The 17,085-nt window shown below is 40.4% G+C and overlaps 1 long non-coding RNA gene across 1 annotated transcript in view; it reads right to left on the bottom strand.

Annotated features, from left to right (window-relative positions):
- Positions 1–832: 832 nt before the first annotated feature.
- Positions 833–17,085, bottom strand: part of LOC306659103 — a 57,211-nt gene continuing 40,958 nt past the window's right edge. Inside the window, exons 2-3 of the long non-coding RNA XR_013763209.1 lie at positions 1,970–2,073; positions 833–1,001 (exon numbers count right to left, since the gene is read on the bottom strand). This is a non-coding gene — a long non-coding RNA (uncharacterized lncRNA). The remainder of the gene's footprint in view (positions 1,002–1,969; positions 2,074–17,085) is intronic.

Below are 17,085 nucleotides of genomic sequence, written 5' to 3' on the forward strand. Positions count from 1 at the left end.
TCAGTGACACCATGGTCCACCCCAACCCTGACATTCATAGGAGCCCAGATTCATCTAGATATACTTTGACCTTGATGTTATGATTTGGAAGAGCAGTCTTGTTCTCTGGGAACACTCCCATAACCAGCAGATCCCTTAGGCTTTTTCTACCTTGTCCTGCTTCTTCCTGATCTCCACAGGATCCCAACACAGTCTTTGACCTTGTCAGGTCCCTAGGAAGACAGGATGCTTTACAGCTTTCCCTAAGCAATTTTCTATAACTTTACAGGAAAAAAAAATGGCCCCTATTCTTTAAAGGGAGCTTGTTTACTAAAGTCACAAGTGACAGTTTATTCAGAAGCTCAATACAGTTATACCCTTTTCAAAAACCATCAAGTCCTATAAATTAAATATAGGTGCTCTCACATAACTCATATTTGAGACCCTTCAGCATTAAGTTGGAGAGAACTTTTGGAGGTCTCTTAATTTTTGTTATCTCAGCTGATTTCTTGAACCAAAAGTAGAATTATATCTCTACTCTTATCAATGAGTGCATTAATTTGCTCCATGGCTCTTAAATCCCCAGAGCAAACACACGATCTTAGAGACAGCATGGGATGAAGTTGGCTCTTAATGTAAGCACTGAACCCTGTTACCCAGACCTGAACAGGCTCAGGTTGGGCGCACAAGAAAAGTAGTAGACCTGAATTAATAAACTCGGTTTTTCTGAAGGCAAGCCTTCAAATAGCCTTACTGACTAAGTGGGAAACAGGAAAAGATAACAGTGGAAGCTAAAGAAGAGGATGGTATTGATCCATTTATATAAAAGTCATGCTAATTTCCTTATCCAGATCAAATTTCAGGCAGAACTCTCCTGCTTCCATTGCTTACCCTCCACTGCAAGGTACATACTCTATTTTTTCAGTTTTTTCAATCATCAACAAACATCAGGTACCTACTATGTGTCAGGCACTGTTCCAGGCAAAAGGCAGACACAGTCCTGCCCCCACGAAGCTTGTGCCCTAGAAGGGAGACAGAGATAATACAGATAAATTAGCAAGTAATATCAATTCAGATCACATTAAAACAGAGAAAGCTCTAGGGTGGCTAAGGGGAGAAAGGGGAAACTTGATTCCTGCACCAAGTCCTCCTCCTAAGACCTGGTCAGAGTCAGGGAAAATTAAACATCTCCACAGGGAGGGAAAGCCTTGAACCTAGCTTGATAAGAAACAGTGATCTCAATATTAAAGAGACCTTCAAGCGACAGGCCACTCTGAGTCCTCAGGAGTTAAGACTTCCCCTGGTCCCCATTTCAGAAATGCTTCACTGAAGACTGAGATGACAGCTGACAGGCCTAGGCATGAGGACTGGTTTCCAGGGGTCTTGCTTTCTTGTAGTGTCTTTCCACAATTCAGTGGAGAACTTGGGCCTGGGGATCAACTGGAGAGGCCTAAAACTGTCTGACACCTGAGTCCCAAAGGCTCTGACCTAATCAGTCTGGGGTGCAACCAGAGAATCAGATGTTTCAAAATCTCCCTAATGTTCATCCAGGAATGCAAACAACCATTCAATGTTCCTAACAGTATCAGCCCTAGCACTTGTTTAAAATGTAGCTTCCTCAGGCCCCAGGTGGTATGGTTCTGTAGGCTTAGGCTGGGGCTCAGGAATGCACCTACTTTTGACAAGCATAAGCTTCTGAGGCAAGGGCCAGCTACTTACAAACTACTTGAAAGGCTCAATTACACCAAGGGGCAGAGATTGAATTATTTTTTAATACCATCTTTATAGAGGAAAAGAAAATCTAGGTCAGTCCATGAGCTAAAGAGTACCTAATGGCCTGCAGAGAATTTTGTGTGTGCAAAGCTCCTCAGGCTCTTTACCTGCTTCCAAAGTTAAATATTTAAGTTACCTTTGTTTAAAAGCTAAATTTTTTAAGGAGCTGTAAATATGATATACCAAGTCAATACTTAAACATTTGTAAAGCTCTCACCTGGCCTCATGCCTAAATGACCCATTTTGGCACGTTGCTCCCAGATTCTTAAGAAAGAAAATGCCTTCACAGAGTTGTCATTCTTGGTTCATTCCATGCACCTGCTGAAAAAGGCAAATAGACCTCAGCTCCTTCTTTTGAAAGGCAATGCTGTGGATAAGAAGAAAATCTCAATTTCAAAGTAATTGGGGGAACAATCCTCTTGGTGAAGAATATATTCAAGAAAGATCTTTGGAGCAGAAATGCTGCTAAATGTCCCCAGCTAACAAGGGGCATCGTCTGATGCAAAGCAATTGGCTAAATCTGCCTCTATATTCCCCTGTAATATGATAAATGTAAGGAGAAGCAAATTTGTCTTGGTATTCCACAACGTGATAAATGATGGGAAATGTAATTGTGTAATGCCAATAGCACCAGAAAATTGCAAACCTCCAAATGAAATGTTCCTTTCAATCTCATAATCAAGTGACTGGCAGGGCATTTGAAATATTACGTAAATTGCAGCTAATTTTCTGTAGCGACTTGCTGCACCTTGTTCTGCTGTACTAGGAAAAGGTAGACAGAAAGAAAAGTCATTAATTGCATGAAAAAGAGCCTCGGTGGCCTTGTTTGCTTTCCTGACACTTCCCCCACACCATTAATTCAGCATACCACACACGTCTGTGGCCATGAATATTTTGTGGCCCTTGCCAGGCAGATGCTATAGGGGAATCTTGATCACCATGGAGACAGCAGCTGGGGTTTGGGATGCTTGTTACCTTGAGAGAGAATAAGAGGAGATAGTGGCATAGCTAGAAATGCTGGGCTTTGGATCAAAACTGTCCAAAAAGGACCTCTACTCCTTATTAATTTTAAAATACAGAGATCTTCTATGAGGTAGAGAAACTCCCTGGCTGGACTTAAACCTATGGAGAAAATATTACATTAGAAGATGCATCACAAAAAATCTTTAATGCTTTGATTTAAAGAAGCAAAAATCAACTTGATTTGGCTTATGCATGAATGGGAATTTATTATAAGTATACAAGAATATCTCAGAGCCCCCAAGGGCAAAGATGCAGCAGGGACTCAGGAACCCAGAGAGTAGTCGTTCATCACTATTATTCTCGGATTCTTTTTGCAAATCTGTTTCTCATTTCTTGGAAGACCCATATTTTCAGCTACTCAGGAGGTAATGAGGCTGGGAGAGGATGCTGTCCTCAATTCCAAGATAAAATTTCAGACAATGAAGATCATCTCTCTCAGGCCACCTCCCAACGCCCAAGGCAGGGTTCTAAGTGGTACGTTGGGTGCAATGCTCTCACCAATCTAATTTGTTATTTTGGGTCACAATATAGGAATGTTTGACCATGAGGGCCTATTCCCAAGGATAGGGAGGTGGGACCAACAGTCAAAAGTGTCATTTTGAGCTCCAGAAGTACACTCCTAAGGCAATTTCTACACAATTATTTTGTTGTTTGGATCTTCCAATCACCCTCTCAGGGAGAAAACTCAGTTGTTATGTTCATTTGACAAATAAGGAAATTCAGCTCAAAGGGGGCACATGACTAGTAAATATTGCCATAACTTAAATCTAGGTCTTCTGCCAAATGCTGTGTGGAAAGAGACAAAGCCAACCTCCTCTTCTCTTTTGCCTCTACATTTTATTTTGTTTATTGTGCCTTTCCTGCCCAAAGAAGATCCAAATTCATTTGTTTAACCAAAAGACAATAACAAACACATGTTTTGTGCAAGCCATTATCCTAAAGCCTTACAGGCAATACAGTGCCTGCCCTCAAAATGCTCATATGGGAAATTGAACAAGTTCACCTGCCAAGACACCTAGGATGGCTGCACAACTCCAAGTGGCGCCATCACAGTTGAGTCTTGAGAACAGGACCCCCCAAAGTAGGATAGTGCCTGGTGTGTGGCCCACTATGTGCTACAGCTAAACTCACCTGTTCCCTCCACATGCCCACTTAGCTGATGGTTAATTTCTATAAATCACAACCTAACTGAAATTGGAATTTTAACTTTAGCATTTTCCAGAACCTGGTAGGAAGGGATCTCTAATACTGAGAATTCCTTATTGAAAAAGATGCATTTTGAGGGGAAAAATGACTTGTAATTAATGGAGACAAATCACAGCTATGGTCTCTAAATTGCAATCTGGGAAGGCCTAAGGCTTGATGGACACATCCAGTCTTCCATGCGTGCCTGGTCACTACTCCTATGAGGAGGAAATCACTCAGGCTGAATGGAAGAGCTACCTATGATTGTGGAAAAGGTGAAGCTTGAATTGTCAGAGGATCATGTGCAGATGTGGGAGCCATAGGAGTTAAATACATCCTAGAGAGAGGGCTGGAGAGCAACAAAAGGGGTGAGGCAGCTGAGGACATGCCCGAAAGAGGGTGGAGACTGTTCTGTGACATGGTGGGAAAGAGAGTAGAGAAAGGGGCTCTACCTTTCACTTCTCTGTCTTTCATGGTTGACTGCTGATGTTTCAGTTTAGTATAAAACAATGGACATTTGTGTTAAACCTGCTTTCTCCAATGCCTGTTCCTTATTTTCTTAATAACCTTCATATCAGCAAGCTTAATAAAAAATGTCAAAAAAACACTGCTTTTGGATAATAAGCTCTCTGAGCATTTGTTTCCATACTACACATAGACACACACACACACACACACACTGATTATCCATAAACACACTAATCAAATCTAACTATTTTCAAACTTGCCAGGGATTAACTGGTCTTTTCTACCACATGTTAAAAACAAGACCACAGTTTGCACTTGCTCCAGGCGTAGCCCCTACTACCAAGACCCGCACTGATGGATCAACAAGGAATAGTCTCCTTGGGATAACATTTGAATTTGAAATCAGATGTAGACTCTCAAGGAGGAACTGACTTCATGAAGCATGACCCAACAGCACTTCTCTCTCATTTTATAGTTTTCCCATGAAAAAGGAAAACTGCAGGCACTTAACTGAGGCCCCAAAGTACACAGCTAAGGAACACCTGGCACCATGAATAAGTTGCAAGTGTATCTGTTTTCCTTTAAAAACAAATGCATTAGATAGTACACTTCTGAATGTACTGCTGGTAGTGACTGTCTTACTAAAGACCAACAGTGCTCATTACCAAGCAGTGCAAGAGCCCAAGGGAAGAGAGGAATTGGTTCTACAAACCACTGACAGTCTCCAGAAAGTCTGCAGTGTTTACTATTTTAAAATTAAACATCTGGTTGAAAGATCTGTTATTTTATGATTTTTATAACAATTCAAAAGTCACATTTAATTTCAATCTTTCTCCATCAGAGTTTTAAGTAACTTTACTTTTAATGATGGTAGTTCCATAAACCTTGGGTCCAAAAGAGAAAAGAAAAAAAAATTTCCCCTCAGATTATTCCTGGTCAGTTCCACCCCTACCTTATAAAACTCCTCCTGAAAGGCAAAACAAACTAGTTATATGGTTTTCCTTCCAACAGTCTGTACCAGTTGAGCGTGACTGTGGGTTTATAGTGCCTCCAAAGATTAAAAACAATCCCACTTAAAATGCTCAAATCAAATTCACAAGCAACCTAATGAGCTGTGAATGTAAATGTAAATGCTTTACTAAGTGAGCACCCATAAAAGAATTATGTGCCCTAAGTAATTATGTGCAGATGCCGGATCTCAGGAGTTCAGTTTGGGACATTTCTCAGCAATGGGGTGTCTTATGTTTATCCTTTAGTGTCACTTCAATATTAAGAAAAGGCACCTATTTTCTAGAGTAGAACACAAGCTGCAATTTGCCCCATGTGTGAACCCCTTCACACCCTGGGTTCCTGATGAAACCGTTATCTTCACCTCCCCTTACAGGACACTTTCGTAGACAAAGCAATTCATTTAGAAAATCTAACTTCAGAGCACAGTTCCCACAGAATTGGATAGAACTGAAAATAGAGAACACCCACTGTTTGATTACCACATGAAAATGATAGGAAATAGAGTCCACAATAGTAAAATTGTGAGGCTATCAGAGTTGGCAGCTCCAGGCTTCACACTCAGTTCACACTGATCCCCACTGGTATCCCCCCTGCTCAACTGCCAGATTCTCAGACCATTTTTGCTTACCAAACAGGCGAGGATCTTCTATATCTGTTTAAATTTTCAGGAAAACTCATACTCCTTAGTCATATCTCCTAGACACCTGTCATTGTCAAGTCTCTTAACTTTCATAAAACAATGCTTATCTCAATCCAAGTACTTTACATTCCTTCAGTCAGTCTAAAGGGACACACTTTAGGGTAAAGTAAAAGAGGGTCTTCTCTTATTCCTTGAGTTTTGGATCATTTAGAGACTGGATCAGAAAAAGATTGATTTGCCATTTTCCAGGGAATCTTCCTACCTTCCAAGTTAATTGACTCCCAGCTACAACTGCAGACTACCTATTGTTTAGCTACTAAGTTGATCTGAATTGCCCATGAATCACTGGTTACTGCATGGGTCTTATCAATGGACCTCCCAAATCCCAGTCAATCACTCTAATTTCTACCCACCCATCTCTTTACTCCAAGAATTTCAGATCAGAATCACAGACATTCATTAGACCAATCATCAAGTTACTCAATTCAGATGATTCCTTTTTGAAAAGATTTATACCTGTTCCATGGATCATGCTGCTCTGGAATCTTCAGGTAATTACTTCTCTCAGGATATACACATACACACACACCTCACATGGTCACATGTCCCCACTTTCAGCCTCCCCCACAAGAACTGTGATTATAGTAACAGTGGAGAAATTCCCATCACACATCAGGACTAGTTTATTTTCTAAAAGGGAATCAGATTACTGCTATTCATCCTCTCTTGAGAAGTAAAAAGTATGCCAGTGAGTCTCCTAACGATCAGAATGGTAAATTAACACTAGACACTAAAAATTGCTATTCAAATTTTTGAAGCATCTCTTTCTTTAAAAATCTTTTTGAGTACTGACATGAAGATCCACTCAAAACCCCTCAGAATCCTATTTCTATGGCATCCCAAATAAAATCCAAATCCTTAAATCTGTAGCATGCAATAAAATCTAAATCCTATCTATCTTTTCAATATTCCCTTCTTTCTTGTCTCTACAGCATGAACCCATGGATCCAATGATTGATTTATGTCCCACGGGGACATCTTTTTTTTTTAATTACTTCCTTCATTGAAGAAAAATTTATTCCTACCTCTGCACCATTGTTTATGTTCTTCTACCAAAATGCCTACCCTGAGCCTGTCTACCTTCATTCAAAACTTGAGTCTCACTTCCTTTCTGGAGCTTTCTCAAAAACACCAGTCCTTGATGTTCATTCTATTAATAAAATCATTGTACTACAATATACCAAGAGTTAGAGAAAAAAAATGGGCCGAGAGCCAAGCTCTGGCACTTGCCAGCTCCACAACCAGGACAACACAATCTTCTCTAAAGCCAACTTCTCTTGAGGTAAGGGGTTTGTAATGATCACAATGACCCATTTCAGTTCTCATCTCAGTAAAATCATTGATCCTTATCATAATCTTCCAGTTACTCAAGAGTAAGGTTGCCATATTTAGTAACTAAAAACAACAAGACCCTCTGCTATATTTAGAGATGCTTACACTGTAAAATCATTCATTTCTATATTAGTCAGGGTTCTCTACAGGAACAGAATCAACAGGAAGTATGATTATCAAAAGGGAATTTATTAGATTGCTTTACACAACCAGAAGCTGGATAGTCCACAATGGCCATCTGCAGGCTAGAGAACTGAAAGAACCAGCAGCTGTGCAGTCCAAGAGGCAGAAGCCCCAGAACAAGAGGGATCAACAGTGCTACCCTAGTCTGAGACCAAGGCTTCTGGAAACTACCTGGAGAATCACTGGCAGACTCCACTTTGGAAGAGTGAAGAAGCAAAAATCTGATATCCCCAGACAATCCAAGCAGTGATCAAGAGCCCCTTCAAGAAGAGCTGAGCGTGCATCTGCATCTGCTTCCTTGTTCTTCCAGCTTTTATTCCATCCAAGCCACCATCCTATTGGGCAATGCTGCCCACACTTAGGGAGGGGCTCCACTTCAGTTCACTATCCCACATTCCAATCTTTCCCAGACATGCCCTCATTGACACACCCAGAAGCCTCTTAATCATCAGCATCTCTTAATCCAACCAAGTTGACAATTCAAATTAACCATTATGTTTACCTGAAATCCAAACTTACCTGGGTATCTGCTTTTATCTGGGAACCCTGTACCAAGGTCCATTATCTCTAATCACCAATAAATTTAGCTAAATGGAGAAGGGGACTTTGCTTTACCCATCCCCTTTCCAAAGCTTCTAGAACAATGAAAATGTCATACTATGCTCTCAAGTTCTTTGGGATAAATGGGCACCAACTCCTTCAAACTAACTGACTTAGTTAGTTAGAGGTAGGGAAAAAAAAACTTAATTTTTTAAAAGTAAGCTTTTTATCCTCTTCTCAGAAGAAAATAAAATTTTTAAAGAGCCCAAACTAAGCTGGGTTTTTTTTTCCAACTTCCTCAGCCCCACCTGCTGCTGCCTTACCTTACACAGATGCCCCATAAAGCAGCCTATAAAGAAGCTCAGTAACCAGTCCACATAAATCCCTTACTGGTTACCCTTCCCTCTGGCCATATATACATGGGGAGCAAAAGCAGTTTCCTTATTACTTGTGCTCAGTTTGTTTATGAGACTTCATATATCTGGCTACTGTAAAAGACTCCCCATCCCCACTCCCACACTCTTTCCTCCCCTTAGTCAAGTGGCATGTCCTATTTCTGCTTCCCATAAAAATGAGCACAGCTCTCTCTATAGATGGATGGAAGGATATCACTGTTTTATTCTCTTTGGAAGTAACCCTCTTATATGTTGAGATCAGGTCTTATAAGGGCATTGTCTACATTAAACTGAAAGATGAAATCAATACTCTGCCAGAGAATTGCAGGTACTGGCTAGCAAACAGAAGCTGCACCAGAAAGAGTCCCAAAGTAGGAGTCGGAAGACAGGAGTTAGCTTTGAAGTTGCCACTACCTCAGTACCTCAGTTTCCTCTTCTGAAAATGAGGAAGCCCAGCCTGAGAATCTGTAACATCCCTCAGATTTAATGTTCTATAGTTTTAAGCAAGATTTACATGGAGGCCAACTGAGGATTTAAACTCAATAGAGGAAGTGAGATAAATGCACCATTTACAGCAAATGGGTCTGATCTATAATGAACACTGCTTCCTCTACAAGTGTAATGGAAAAATACCACAGAAGAATCCAAATCATTTATTTACCTCAGCAACAGCACTGTACAAAAGAGCAGAGACTGTGATTATATATTTACTTCTTTCTTGTTTTGATCCAAGGCTGAGGTGTGGCAATTAAAAAAGAGGCACATAGACATAAGAGAAACAGATTGAATGAGAAAAAGAGAATAAACTCAGTTTCCTGGTGGTAGCCATAGATATTTTCCTGGAATTTTCCTTTTCACAGTATATCAACTGGCTTCCTAGACAAGCCCTCTCCCAAGAATTATTCCAACTTGCCCTGCATCCAACATGTACCTGCCACAGAAGAGCAATCACAGACCACACTATAACATCATTTGAAAGCTGTTCATTAAAAAGTGTTTCTCAGGCTGGGGTTGCAGTTCAGTGGTAGAGCACTTGCCTAGCATGTGTAAGGCACTGGGTTCGATCCTCAGCACCACATAAAAAAATAAATAAATAAGGTATAAAAAATACAATAACATTATTAAAATTGGCAATGTTTCTAAAAAAAAGTACTTCTCAAAATTTCCTTTGAACATGGTAAAGGAGAGAATTTAAAAGAATCAAATGGAAAATGATGTCCTACATTCAAAAAGCAACAATAATTCATGTACATGCTTAGGGTGAGAACATATATAGACAAATAGTGGAAGATTCAACCAACAACCCCGCCTCTAACCCAATTCATTCAAAATTGGAAATATTAAGGGACATATCAATGTAGGACAAAATATTTTCTACTTTTTACTTTAGTTTCTCTGGGAGAAACTACATTAATAGAGCAGCACTTGGCAAACTCTCACAGATATTAGAGTTCTCAAATAAGCATTTTATGAAGTGAGAATCAATAGGTTCTCACAGCTCTCCAGAGGAGCTGTATGTCATCATCAGCTAAATATCTACTGTTATTGTTTTCCCCACTGAGCATTTGGTAAAATACATTCAATTCTCTTGCAACTATAATGGCATCAGTAAATGGCAAACAGGGACCTCTGGGAGACATACAATCTGTCCCCTTGCCCCCAGGCAAGTCCACACTTAAACTGCTGCAAAAACAGTGGTGTCAAATCCTAACCTAAAAAAAATCCCTCGGTAAGGAAAAAAACATTCTCAAAAATACCCACAAGAAACTACTACATGGCCTCTGGGGTCATTTGCATGGCTAAATTTCTTGGTTAAAAGTGCTCAGTATATTATGGAGTTCCTGTCTAGCCTAGGACTCCTTAGACTTGCATTTTCAAACCTGTGTTCCCTGTATGTGGTTTGCATTCAGCCTAAGAATGGTTTTATGGAGAAATAGATTTAGGGAACACTGGTTTAAGCCAAATCAAATAGATTTCTTGAACAATAATAATTTCTCCAATTTTTTTAAGTGTTCATGTTTCCCTTACGTCGCAATAGATTCCCTTTTATTTGTAACACTATGAGCATATTGCCATGATTCTCGCCCAATAGCCTCGACCGTCATTATCCTCACCAACACTGTTCCCACCATACCCAGTTGTCCTACTCAGATTCAGATCTCATGTCAACCATCTCCCATCCAGGAAAGCCCTTTGCTAGCAGCCTAGAGAAAGGGCTGGCAAACGATAACTCATGGGTTAAATCCATCCCACGGCCTGTTTTGTACAGCCCTCAAGCTACAAATGGATTTTACATTTTTAAGGAATTTTTTAAAATATCAAATGTAGAATGATTTTCTGCTGTAAGCATATACATGATTCCTATCCCAGCATCCATGAGTTAAGTTTCATTGGAATCAAGCCGAATCACTTGTTTACATGTTGTGGATGAATGGCTTTCACACAGTAGCAGAGTCACATAGTTGTAGCAAAGACCATTTGACCTGAAAAGCCAAAATTGCTTATTGTCTGGCCCCTTCCAGAAAAAAATTTGCCAACCCCTGTCCTTGACTATATGCTCTCATAGCATTTTATTAAGCTTACCTCACATGTAAGTTTAATTGTCTGATTACCTTATTAATAGCTGTCTCCTCAGTAGACAACATATTCATCAGGACAGAGCCCATGTCTGGTTTTTCTAACCTTTTTATCCCCAAATAGCACAGTACCTGACACATAGTAGATGTTAACTAAATTTGTATTGATGAATAAATAAGTAAATACCTCTCAAAACCAGTGTTCCACAAAACATGCCTAGGGGAACGCCATTCTGTGTACATGTCCCCCAGTTGGTAGGCAGAGGAGAAAGAGCGTTGGCTTACAGAGTTGTTCACCAAAATTACATTATGAAAGGAGTCCAAATCAGCAAAAGAGAGGTTTTTTGATCTTGAGACTGCTTCCTCACCCTGAGGATTCTCAAGGAACTACAGCCTCACTCATTAGAGGTCTACAGAGGTCCTCCAGAATCAAGAAAGGAAACATCCCGAATTTCAAAGGTACCTGAAGCCATGCAGGAAAGCTGGGTCCCTGTGGGGAAGCTGAGGAGCAGAAAGAATAGAGGAAGAGAAAAGGAAGGAAAGAGGTATATGAAATTCACAGAATGTGGAAGAACAGGACTCAATGAGGAAAAGAGAGACCTGTTTCTACTGGAAGGCATAGATATTCGTGCTTGTCCAAAGGTGAGATTGTTCTCCTTGGTCATGGCTAGCATGGCAGCCCATCTAGACACAGCAGTCCTAAAGGAAGAGCTGTATGATTTTCTTTACATTCTAGAACTGTCCTCTGATTCCTTTCTTATTTTGATCTAAAACTCTGCTTTTCTCATCAGACACTATTTATGAGGTTTAATGCATGGATTCAAGGACTGAGTGCTTATGGACACATGTCAGCAAGAAGTTGTTTCCCTGAGTTTCAGAACAGCTGTGTCCAGGAGTTTCTGCCAGACTGTCTTCCTGATTTTCAATGAGAAGACAAGCCTCCCAAGGAAGCAGAGAGTCAAACCAGCAGGTCTCTCCTGGTTTAAAAAGAAGCAGGTCCTCTTCTGTTTCTTCACCAATAAGGAGCATTTCTCTTCATTGATTTGCTATTAACAAAACTTTCATGAGTTGCTATATACCAGACACTGTTGTACAAAATCATCCTGGACCTAGGGGAGTTCACTGATCTGTTTAAAATAGATCATCACATGAATCAATAACTATTTCCAAACTCCAATAAGAACTTTTAAGGAAAGCTATGAGACACTGTGAGTGTGCGTAACAGGGGAAATAACCTAATTGGGAGGCTAGAGAAGACTGTCACAGATGTGGCATTTCAGTAGAGATCTAATGAAATCATTTTTCAAGCACCAGGTTAAAAAATAAAAATAAAATAAGTATTTCACTTGAACCCCTGTGGATTTACACCCAGAGATCTTCAATGATTGATGTACTTCAAACTGACTATAAACCAGCCATGAAGAGTTAAGCTCTCTAACATGCAGTTCCACAACCAGAAATGATTGGTAAAAAATTTCTGAGTTTCCCATAGATTTACCAGGGCCCTCTATGATTTTGATTTTATGGATGGAAAAATCAAGTAAGAAAGGTCCAGGTTTGGGGCAAGGCTATAATAACATCCCTCCTTCTCCAAAGATTGCAGAAATGAGCTGTTTACTCCAGAACCATTTAGCTGGGTCCAGAATCTAGGAAGTCAATTGGTGGGTTAGGTACTTCCTCACGTAAGGTATTAGCAAGAAAAGAGGGATTCATTTGGCTCGGGTGGAGTTCCATCTGTGCACAGAGCCCATCTCTAAAGGCTGAGGGGAGAACAGGAGTGTGCTTTAAGAGTGATTCTTTTCTTAAAACAAACAAAATAGAACAGAAAATAATAAGGGCCCAGGGAGAACAGGACTCCTAATTCCAATACTCACTAAAAACTAAGGGGACTCTGCACCTGGTGCTAGACTGTGCTCTCAGAAAGTCAAAAGTAAGTACCAGCTATCAAGAAACATAATCAAGTTGAGAAAATATCACACTGAGATATTTCTGTGTAGAAAAAGATCAATACAACTAAAGTATGGACCAGATACAAATCATAAATACCATATGAGATCACGGAAATGTACTAGAGTGGTCAGAAAAGACTCCATGACTTAATTTCACTGAGAATTTATTACATATAGGCCGATAACTGGTAACATTTACTAAGTACTCATTCATGCTTTAGACCTTGTGCTAAGTGCTTAAACACCTTATTTTACAAAGATAATAAAAGAGGCATTGCTTGAAAGATGAAGAGACCAAGGCAAAAGAAGTCAAGTAAGTTGGCCAAAGTTCCCAACTTGCATGTGACAGAGCTAAGAACAGAATCCAAGTTCTGTTCTTAATATAAGTGACCCTTTTATTTTGTCTGGTTATTTATTTTAATCTGGTTTCTTCATGACTTTCAAAGCAAGCAAACCTTCTTCATCTCATCTATCATTGTAACTATTATATCTCAGTAAAGATATTTTCAAGCAAATCTGGGATTCAATCTAAGCTATCTGACACCAGAGGCTGTGCTTTTAATTTTCATGCTATGCCATCTTTATAAAAAGAAAGAGCAACCAGTACCTACATAGGTGGAAGAACACAGGAAAGACATTCTTTTATTGATTCACTCAACACATACATGACTGGAACTGTCCTCAGTTCTGGAGAGACAACAGGAACAAATATACCATATAGTCCCTTTTCTCATGGCCCTTCCATTCTGCCAAGGGAGATAGAATGTGAATATAAATAGATATCACTAAATTACATAAATCAACAAATGATATATTAGTGCATGACATGTGATAGAATATAAATAAAGCTAGATAAGGAAATAATACCACATTTCAGGGGTGGGGACATGATTGTGCCATTTTGAATACCGCAGTGACCAAAGCCCCGATAACAAGGAGGGACAACTACACAGAGCACTACAGGAGGGGAGAAAGTCACGTGAGTGCCCACTATAGGTGCTTTAATTCCATTATTCACTCAACAGAAATCTAAGGATGATATTCCTCCACCTCTTGAAACTTCCAGAGGGCCTTGGTTAACTACTCTGGGAGTTTCCTTTTGCAGACACCATATCTTCATGACTCTTGGGTAACTGGGTTGTCACTGTTCTCCTGACTTACCAGAGAAAATTCTCTATATGTTCCTGATATCAGAGACAGACTTGAAGGTTCTTTTCACACGCTGTGGACCATAAGTCGGGAAGTCCTATTACAGAACACCTTTGGAGGGAGACAGTGATTCTCACCCCCAGGAAGAGGCTCCTGCACTATTTTGAAAACCATCATCATTTATTAGAAGCTCATAAGCCAAGGGAATTCTAAGTGGCATGGGACAAAGCAAAATGACCTCTAGCTGATATTCCTTGTGGCCACATACTCAAATACCAGGCAACTCTAAAACTGTCGCAAGCTAGAAGCTAGGAGTCCAGAAGAGAGGGAAGTTAGGAGAGGGGCTTACTTGATAAAATCTCTCACTGTTGATTATTTTCCTACTTTTTAGCTTTCCTTTCTTAGGTCTGTCCCTATGATATAGAAATATGGCCACAGAGAGGTTTGGCCTTATGTCTTATGTCTTCCCTATATCCAGAGGAAAAAAGGAAGACCTTTGCTTCTAGCTCCCATTTGAAAAATGCTAAGGAAGGATTTTTCTTTATCCAGTTTAAGTCAAATGTCCTTCTCTGGATTGAATTCTATGACTGGTGTGGTGGGGCTCGATAATTGGCCAGGTCCCCAAAAAACACATTATTGGAAAAGGGAAGATATCTTTCCTTAAGATAGGAGCATCATGACCAGAAGACGAAAGATACTGGATGGATGCTCAGCAAACAAAAGTAATAGCTTTTGCAAATAAGAATATTGATGAAACGTAATTCTTTACTTTCCTCTGCTAGATGTAATACTGCAGCCTTTTTCATGGGTTCTCTCATTAATCAGTCATTGTACAAGTAGCTGTTGATGAGGTAACATGAGGCCAGATTGTGAGCAGCCTTGAAATTCAGAATAAGGAATTCAAAAATATATGGTATGGTTGATATATAATACCAATAAGGTATTGGTATTGGAAGATCATTAGAGATTTTGAGTGCTACATTATTTTAAAAGTCTGCTTATGGGTGGTTAGTTCAGCAGCTGTCTATCTCTATCACTAGTTTCCAGTGGATTGTATGGTATGCAAAGGCCTGAGTCTTCAGACTTTGGATGAGATCTGAGAGTTTTCTTACCAACCCTTCTTTACCTCTTTAAGACCTATCAAGAGTCTTCCTTTTCCTGGTCATTAATCCCTAGTAATGAAAAGGAATAATGATAGTGTTGAATGGAGCAGTATTTGGAGAAACATCACCTGTTAATTCCAGGGCTCACCTACCAGCTCAGGGGGAAGACAAACATTTCCTTCTGGCAGCTAAATGCAGGTTTCAGAGTAAATTTGAAAGCAGTGAGCACATTCTGTTATTTTCCCTCTTAACAAGGCTTAATGAAAGCAATCTCCACAGAGGCTGACTAATTGGGCAGGGAGCTCATCTCCGAGCAGCCCTGGCAGAAGGAACAGAGAGCCCGTTAGTACATTTTGTCTGAAGGCTAACCCCTTCTCCAGGGGACAGGGAGAGTCGTTTCACCTGCAGTGGCCCCATTCGGCACATCACCCAGGTCCTCTGGGGGAACCTCATCAAGTGGCTGTTCTGAGTGAATTCTGAACGACTGGCTCCCTACTTTATTTTACAGCACAAACTCTTTGGTTTTCTAATTATCTTGCAGGGGAATGTACACTGTTTACTTACTACTCCTGAAAAAATGCATGTTTTGCTTCCTGCTGCTGAAATACCTTGAGAAACCAATATGAGTCATTTTATCCTCTCTGAGTCATGTGAGGAAGGGTCAGAGGACAAACACATCCCCCTCTTCCCACCCACTCCAACCACAGAAGAGCCTTTGAGAGTAGGGACATGAGGATTGTGGATCAAATGAATTTCCTCAGTGGCCGGGTTCTGCACTCAACCTCAGTCAGTCAGCTGGCCCCCACCCACATCACAGCAACTCCCCCACCCCCTTCCGAACTGCCCTGAGATACCCCAGTCCTCCCAAAACTGACTAGCCACCACAGTCATCAACTAGGGCCTGCACTAGGGGAACACACAATAATAATAATGGCTAATGTGTATGTGACAGTTTTTTGTGCCAGATGTTTTATGTAAGTGTATAATTTTAGGTACAAAACAACTCTGTAATTTTCTCCTTTTAGAAATGAGAACCTGAGACTTACAGAATTTATGTAACTTTACCCAATGTTAAGTAGTGAATAAGGAGCAAAACCATTGCCACTTAGATGGAGTGGGGGGTCGGTATACACTCTAAAACCTCCACTGCACTGCTTCCCAGGTAGGGCAGCCCCCACTGTTCTTTCAATCAGTCTGTCAATCAGTGTTTACTGAGAGCTCTCATGAAACACACACTATACCACCACACTTGATATGTTCAAAGAACTTCCATTCCAGCTAGAAAACAAGATGCATACCCTGACAATTTAATTAAAATATACCACAATGGTTTAGGTATGAATTGCCCTCCAAATGCTCGTGTGTGAGAAAATGCAAGAATTTTCAGAGGTGAAATGATCAGATTATGAAACTAAGAACTTAGTCAATGGATTAATCCACCGATATGGATTAACTGAGTGGCACTTGTAGGCAGGAAGGGTGTGGCTAGAAGAAGGAGAGTGTGTCTTCAGGGTTTATATTTTGTCCTCAATGATTAAAGACCCCTCTCTGCCTCCTAGTTGCCATGTCCTTAGCTGCTTTCCTCTGCCATACCCTTCGACCATGATATTCTGCCTCACCTTAGGCCCAGAGCTTCAGAGTCAGCCATCTATGGACTGAGACCTCTGAAACCATGAGCCCCCAAATAAACTTTTCCTCCTCTGTGCTATTCTTGTCAGG

The sequence above is a fragment of the Sciurus vulgaris genome (assembly GCF_902686455.1).
Source record: "Sciurus vulgaris genome assembly, chromosome: 4".
In the NCBI taxonomy this organism is placed as follows: domain Eukaryota; kingdom Metazoa; phylum Chordata; class Mammalia; order Rodentia; family Sciuridae; genus Sciurus; species Sciurus vulgaris.